This window comes from Mytilus galloprovincialis, chromosome 5 (assembly GCF_965363235.1).
Source record: "Mytilus galloprovincialis chromosome 5, xbMytGall1.hap1.1, whole genome shotgun sequence".
In the NCBI taxonomy this organism is placed as follows: domain Eukaryota; kingdom Metazoa; phylum Mollusca; class Bivalvia; order Mytilida; family Mytilidae; genus Mytilus; species Mytilus galloprovincialis.
Genome location: NC_134842.1, coordinates 80,113,425 through 80,120,527, shown reverse-complemented (window position 1 = coordinate 80,120,527; position 7,103 = coordinate 80,113,425). Strand labels below are relative to the sequence as shown.

The 7,103-nt window shown below is 31.8% G+C and overlaps 1 long non-coding RNA gene across 1 annotated transcript; it reads left to right on the top strand.

The window, feature by feature from the left end:
• Positions 1-4,571: 4,571 nt before the first annotated feature.
• Positions 4,572-5,459, top strand: LOC143074759 (uncharacterized). The gene is made up of 2 exons (XR_012978064.1): positions 4,572-4,705; positions 5,062-5,459. It is a non-coding gene; the product is annotated as an uncharacterized LOC143074759 (long non-coding RNA).
• Positions 5,460-7,103: the final 1,644 nt, after the last annotated feature.

The window sequence follows — 7,103 nt, the reverse complement described above, 5'->3', positions numbered from 1 at the left end:
TCGAAAGCAAATTTTTGACATATTCCCCATTTCCATTCTCACCTTATTTTGCTGTCGTATAAAAATTTAAAAAGTAAGCTAATAAAACAAAATACAAGAAATGACCAAACTGACTCTGAATAAGTACCGGTCTATGAAATTGATGTAGAAACCCATAAACAGAAGATGATCAGGAATACATGTATGCAGTGTTCTCCCCTCAAATTTAAAATAGCATCCTAGAAAATAGCAAAATCTTTAGATAATCAACTTAACAATCCTTTTTATGGTTCCTTATGCTTAGATGAAAATGAAAAAGCTGATTGGAACATTATTCTAAACCTTTTGCTGTTGTCTATTCTATGGTCGGGTTGTTGTCTCTTTGACACATTCCACATTTCCATTCTCAATTTTAACATCACTGTTAACTCAAATTTCTCTTCTAACATTCAGAATGATCCTCTTTCTGATCACATATATATGAGTTGCAGGAAACTGGGAATACAATATGAACATCCATTTAATTTAGAAAGTTAAAATAGGTCAACTAACAGAAAGCGTTGCTTGCAATACTAAATAAAAAATAAAAACAGCAACAACTTTCACATATGATGAAAAATATTTTCCGAAACCTCCACCTTTTCATGAAAATAAACAAAAATATTAAATAAAGTTATGGATTCATAGTTTTGAAATTAAACGAATGTCATATTGTTTTAGATTTTGTAAAATTTTCAAAGAGAGAAATATGAATTTGAAAATTCTCGAGATAATAAATGTTAGCATTGTCATTTATATCACAAATACATTCATTTTCAGCAACAAACTATAAGGGAGCAAACATTTAGCTTCAAAGGGGGGGTTATTGTTTTTTGTTTGAATCTGATTTATTTTACATGTGAAGCGCTTCAACGCTATCAATCAAAATAATTCAAGGTATGGGGAAAATCTGGAATCAGAATATTTGTTTTTGTCTTCTACTTGAACAGAGTAATTTTTTCCCATCAATTTGGAAATGAGAATATTTTTTTCAGAAAAATACTAGTGCAAATAATTATGACGTCTTTGGAGGCTATTTTATTTTTTTGCGTTGACTCCTCCCAACGACTTGTCAAAGCAAAAAAATACCAGTCCCAATCCTGCCTTTTGAAGTTCGATGGTCTTTCCCTAAACATTTTAAGTCCATCTGAACTTAATATTTTATTTTAGAAAACAACAATATGTAGGAAATTACCTAAGCATGCATGAAATATTTGTCACTAGACGTTAAACAACCAACAATCATGACCATCAATCAATATATAGGATAAAGTATTAAGCTGGCATTAAAGGTAGCGCCTTCCTCATTTTAATAGAACGATAACATAATATCATTCTAATAGAACAATAACATAATTGCGGGATGAAACAGCAAAAATGAAAGATAATAAAAAAAATACATCGAAGGTATGTATAACATGTATAAGTACCGAGCCACGTCAAATTGATATCACCTGAATCAGACCAAAGAGTAAAAGTAATATCAATAATAGAACAAACATAAATGAAAGAACAACACATTATAAAGGTGTTAACAAACGTCAGTACGCACAATCTATACACCAAGTCCATCATGTATTATTTGTGAAATTAATACGGAGTATTTATAAACAAGGTCTTGGTACCTTCCGATGATCTTTTTACGAAACATACCCCTGATTCATCAACTTTGTGTTCAGACACTTGTGACGTTTTACAAAGTCTGAGTAGAAGCTGCAAGCTTTTGTAACCGAATAAGTCAATATGCAGGTGAAGTTGGTTTATTGCTTCTTAGGTAGGAGAAATTGATAATTTATAATTTAAAATCGTCTCGTTTGTTTTAGAATATTGAAGAATTGTTTTACCATATATACTTATACAAGGCATAACTAAATCTTATATGAATCAATTACTTTGCGATTTTGATCGTATGATTAAAAAACATCATTAATATAGGGGACATCACGAGTAAATAATATTTTAATGTGATTTATAAGTTTAAAAAACCAGTATAAAGTTTGCATATTTATAGTTTCAGATCAATGGTATTTATATACAAAAAGAAATTAACGTAGCATGCAATATTTAATTCTAAAGAAACGAAACCAAGAATGTCGACAAATCTTACCAGCCATACGATTCAAAATTTTGTAACCTGTTTATATCCAAGGAATAATCTCTATGAATGAAATCATATCTAGAGATCATTCATCTCATGTGACACCCGAGGTTTTAGTCTTGGACGAATAAGAAGTATAGCTACGAAAATTGGAAGACATCTGTTGTCATAACTGACTCAAAAATCAAAAAAGAAAAGTAAACGAAATCCTGATTGCGTTCACAAACTTTTGAAGGAATAATCCAACTTAACAATTAGGAGCCTCTGGTTAAGTATGTCTCTTTAGAAGGAGCAGCCTTGTATAAAGGAAATAATGTTGAAAAGACAGTCTTTGGAATGTCAGTCTTAGTCGGAGATACACAGATCTCATACTCAATCATTGAAAGGTATATCTTATTTTTCATTCTCATTTGGATTCGGTTAAGTTTGAATCGCCCTTTTCTTTATCACTTTCAATTTTTCAGCACTTATTCGTTAATTACAAAGTGTTTCAATAGAATCGGTTTTGGATATTATCCAAATATTGAAAATGATGCAATTTTATCTATTTTGCTTCCTTTGTTTATTAGCTGTTTATTCTCAATCCAAATGTAACTGATCAATACTAATACAGTTGTATAATATGTTTAGGTTAAACAAAAACAGGATTCTTGTGCAAGTTAAAAAAAGTAAAAAATACAGAATAAAAAATATAGTGTAAACATAACCTGTGATCTAATAATAAAAGTAATGTGACAAGTACTCAGCCTGCTAAGAAGAATAAATCATAGTAGTGTTTGTATCCTTGTCCACGCAACAAATAGTTTTAGCTTCCCTGTCACGGAAAACAAACATATCCTGGAGCAAATGTCCGACCAATGAACATAACTTTGATTATGTATCCGTGTCCGTCTTATGTTATGCCATACACTGTATACACCACACTTTTAATTTTACAATACATTCTTTTAAACAATATAACTACGTTAATTCACCTTAGTACAGAAAGTAAGAAATTTTGTAATAGCGTTCCAAAGATTGTAATTGTATATTTTATTCGACTTTTAAAACATCTTACCCAAAATACATGATCATTGTTTAAAATATTTTTACTCTTTTACTTTTTTAACATGATTATTATTATAGTTATTAATGTTATTATTATAAAGTCGCTGGGCTTCTAAAATGTCGTATATGAATTTTTGGCTAAAAAAGACTTTTTAACACCAATGGTCTGGGCGGGAGGAAATCGTTGGTATTACAAAATAGCATACAGTTAGACCAATCAAAACGTTTGAAATAAGTCATATTACAAAATTGCCAATGTCAGTTGTTTGTAAATTTACTTGAAATTGTTGTATGAAATTCTTTGTATAATGGCTGTGGGAATAAAATAATTATACATTTCTTTATTTCTGTGAAAATAATTTAAGTTCTCGGATCCCGGATAATCCAGAAATGTCAGCTTTTATTTCACTGCTATTTACAAAAATGTTCAACTTCACATACGACATTTTGGAAGCATGCATTTTGTCTAAATTTTCAAAGCCTGTTTGTGAGATATTTTTTTCTTGAGAAATTTGTAATTTCCAACATTTTGGAAGCCCAGCGACGATAAGTATTATTATTATTACAATCAATTATTTTTCTTATAAAATTAGACTAATGATATAGTGCGAGAAACTTGCGTTTCCTCTACTTAAGACTAATCAGTAGCGTAGAATTAAACCAATGGAAGGCATTGATAACAACTCAAAATTCATCAAAGAGAACTTTCCTCTACATAGGGGTTTATATAAACGTACACAACGAAAGGTTTATGTCTCCTATGTTATATTAAAGCGAATACAAGGATTTATCTTCCAGGACTACTGCATAATTAGAGCGTACGTCGCTTTTTGCGTCTTATTGATATGTTTGTCAGGTAAGTATTTTCAAGTCTATAGGATTTCCATTATTGTCACTTTTGGGAGAAGTTCTCAACATATATTTTAAAACAATTTAGTACAATTTTTTTTTTCTCGAAGCAATATTATGTGGCAGGGTCTGGAAAGATACACACATTTAATCAATTATTCAAAGTCTTTGAACCTTAAAATGTAAACTGAACTAACTAAGTATCAAAGTAGGCAACTATTGTAGAGCGCTTATTTCCAAGATCAACAAAAGCACAACCTTAACATGATACCTTTAGGCTGATAATAGTATTGTTAGGTTTGACTTTTTATAATTGTGACACAGAAGATACAATCTATTTTAACACCTATATGTCAGGTAAAATGTTTGCATACATAATATGTTTTAGTAAAATTAGTGGTGCATTTGTTTTGTATGAGGAAATGGCAAAATAAGGTACATATTTTTTGGTTAGCAATCCATATTTTTCAAATACTTTAGAACACGTTTTTCTTAAATTTTATGTTAATGATTAAAAATGTAACACATATTTTTTCATGCACAAATTGAACCTAGTTGAATACTCATTAGGCTAGTTGACTTAACCGGTGGTGTATGGTGCAAGGATTCCTGCGTAGGACCACAAGCTGGTAAAGCGCATATTTCGCAAGACTTTTCGTATTGTAACGTCATACAAGCGTTCAACCCAGAAAGGTAAAGAGAACGTAAGTTAACGGTGATAATGCTTATCGATCTGTTCTGAAATCATGAAAATCAATAAACTCATCATAGATACCAGAACTTAATTTTGTATATACGACAGACGCGCGTTTCGTCTACAAAAGACTCATCAGTGACGCTCGAATCCAAAAAAATTATAAAGACCAAATAAAGTACGAAGTTAAAATACAGGAAGTGCGGCATATATCAATTAAACATCAACTGAACTTTACAACAACACGATATGATTTAAACATTTTGTCAACAGTTACTGTTTATAGTTTTTAAAATGAATAGTATAACCCGATTCATAGAGAGTTGTTGTAATGAAACGTAGTAACATGTTTTAGGTTTGGAGACTACTGATGCTGTTAAGTGATTGTACTATCGATGCTGATTGCAGATCCGGATGTCGTGCTAATAATTGTGGCAGTAAATATGGCTGCAGCGTAGAACAAAAGGAATGCAGTTGTGATTGGTGTATTCATAATTAAATACCAGGAAATTGCAGAACATCATATTGTGAACAGTACAGAGTTTTTATACATGCATATTAGAATATTTCATCAGTTTACGATCTGAATTTAGAATTATAATGATATGAACAAGACATTTTCTCGAATTCTTATGATATTGTTTGATGATTTCTTTTAAACTCCTATACAATGAGCGCTTGTCTGCTTTTTGTAATTTCTTTGTTCTGCGTAATAAAAAAAACAGTTCTGTAATCGTTTTACTGAAACTACTATTTAGACTTATATATTGCTGATTGGTCGTAGAAAATTAAGTCATATCAATCAACTTCCCTTTTCACTACGAATATGACTACCGAATAAGAATATTTACCGGGTTTGTAATAACATGAGCAACAAGAAGGGTGCCACATGTGGAGCAGGATCTGATTACACTTCCGGAGCACCTGAGATCACCCCCAGTTTTTGGAGGGGTTCGTGTTACGTAGTCTTTAGTTTTTCATTGTTGTGTCTTTTGTAATAATTTGGCTGTTTGCCTATTCAGTTTTTAGCCATGGCGTTGTCAGTTTTTTTTTATCTATGAGTTTGACTGTCCTTCTGGTATATTTCGCCCTCTTCTTGAATAAGTCTGAATATGAGAACAGCCAACAGTAGATGCACAAACCTTGTTAACCAAATTAGAACAGATCAAGTGCTTCAAAAGTGTAAGCAGGTACTAATGCCGTTGTGTTGCTCATATAAGTACATAACCGATGATCAATCTCATTCGGTAGGTCACATTTAGGGAAAGGAAACGATATAATAGTTACAACAATTAGAACATATGGTTGCTACATAAACCTCAAGAGTTAAGAATGGGAAAGCTGAAATCATTTCTATAGTAGTAGCGGTTTTTCGTCCGACCTTGTAGATTTCTAGATGTAAATATAAAAAAGATGTGGCTGATTGCCATTGAGACAACTCTTTAAAAGAAACCAAGTGACAGAGAATTAACAACTGTAAGTCAAGATGCGGCCTTCAACAACGAACAAAGTCCATACCGTATAGTCAGCTAAATGACAAATGTCAAACAATTCAAACGTTATAAACAACAGGTTAATGTATGTACAAAACAATGAACGAAATTCAAATATGTCAAGAGTAAAATCTCAAAAATACTGAACTCCGAGGTATTCAAAAAGGAAAGTCCCTAATCGGATGGCAAAATCAAAACCTCAAGCACATTAAACGAATAGATAACAACTGTCATATTCCTGAATAGGGTACAGGCATTTTCTTATGTAGAAAATGGCGGATTGAACTTGGTTTTATAGCTAGCTAAACCTCTGACTTGTATGACACTTGCATGAAATTACAATATATTGACAACGAGGCGTGAACAGTACAAACAGACACCTTGGCGTTAAAACACCATAAATCAAATCAAATCAATTTAGCAGATTTTAAAAAGACCTGTTTTAACTTTTCCGGTCAGACCTTGCTGTAGTTACTTCATCTTTTGATCTGAAATTGGTAATGTCAATAAAATTTTTTTTTTTTACTTTTTAAAATAAGTCAATGTTACTGTTTTCAATTTGAAACTGAAAGGAGTAGTACACTAGGAATTCATGAATTTCACTTCATATTACTGGACCTCAGTTGCGAGCTTGTTCTGTTTCTCCTTTTGACTTTGATACTGAACACATACTTTTTCGCTACATTGAATTCATTATCACTGGACTAGTATATATTTGTTTAGGGGCCAGCTGAAGGACGCCTCCGGGTGCGGGAATTTCTCGCTACATTGAAGACCTGTTGGTGACCCTCTGCTGTTGTTTTTTATTTGGTCGGGTTGTTGTCTCTTTGACACATTCCCCATTTCCATTCTCAATTTTATTTTTGTCATGATTATATTGGTAGTTAAAAACATTGATATGACA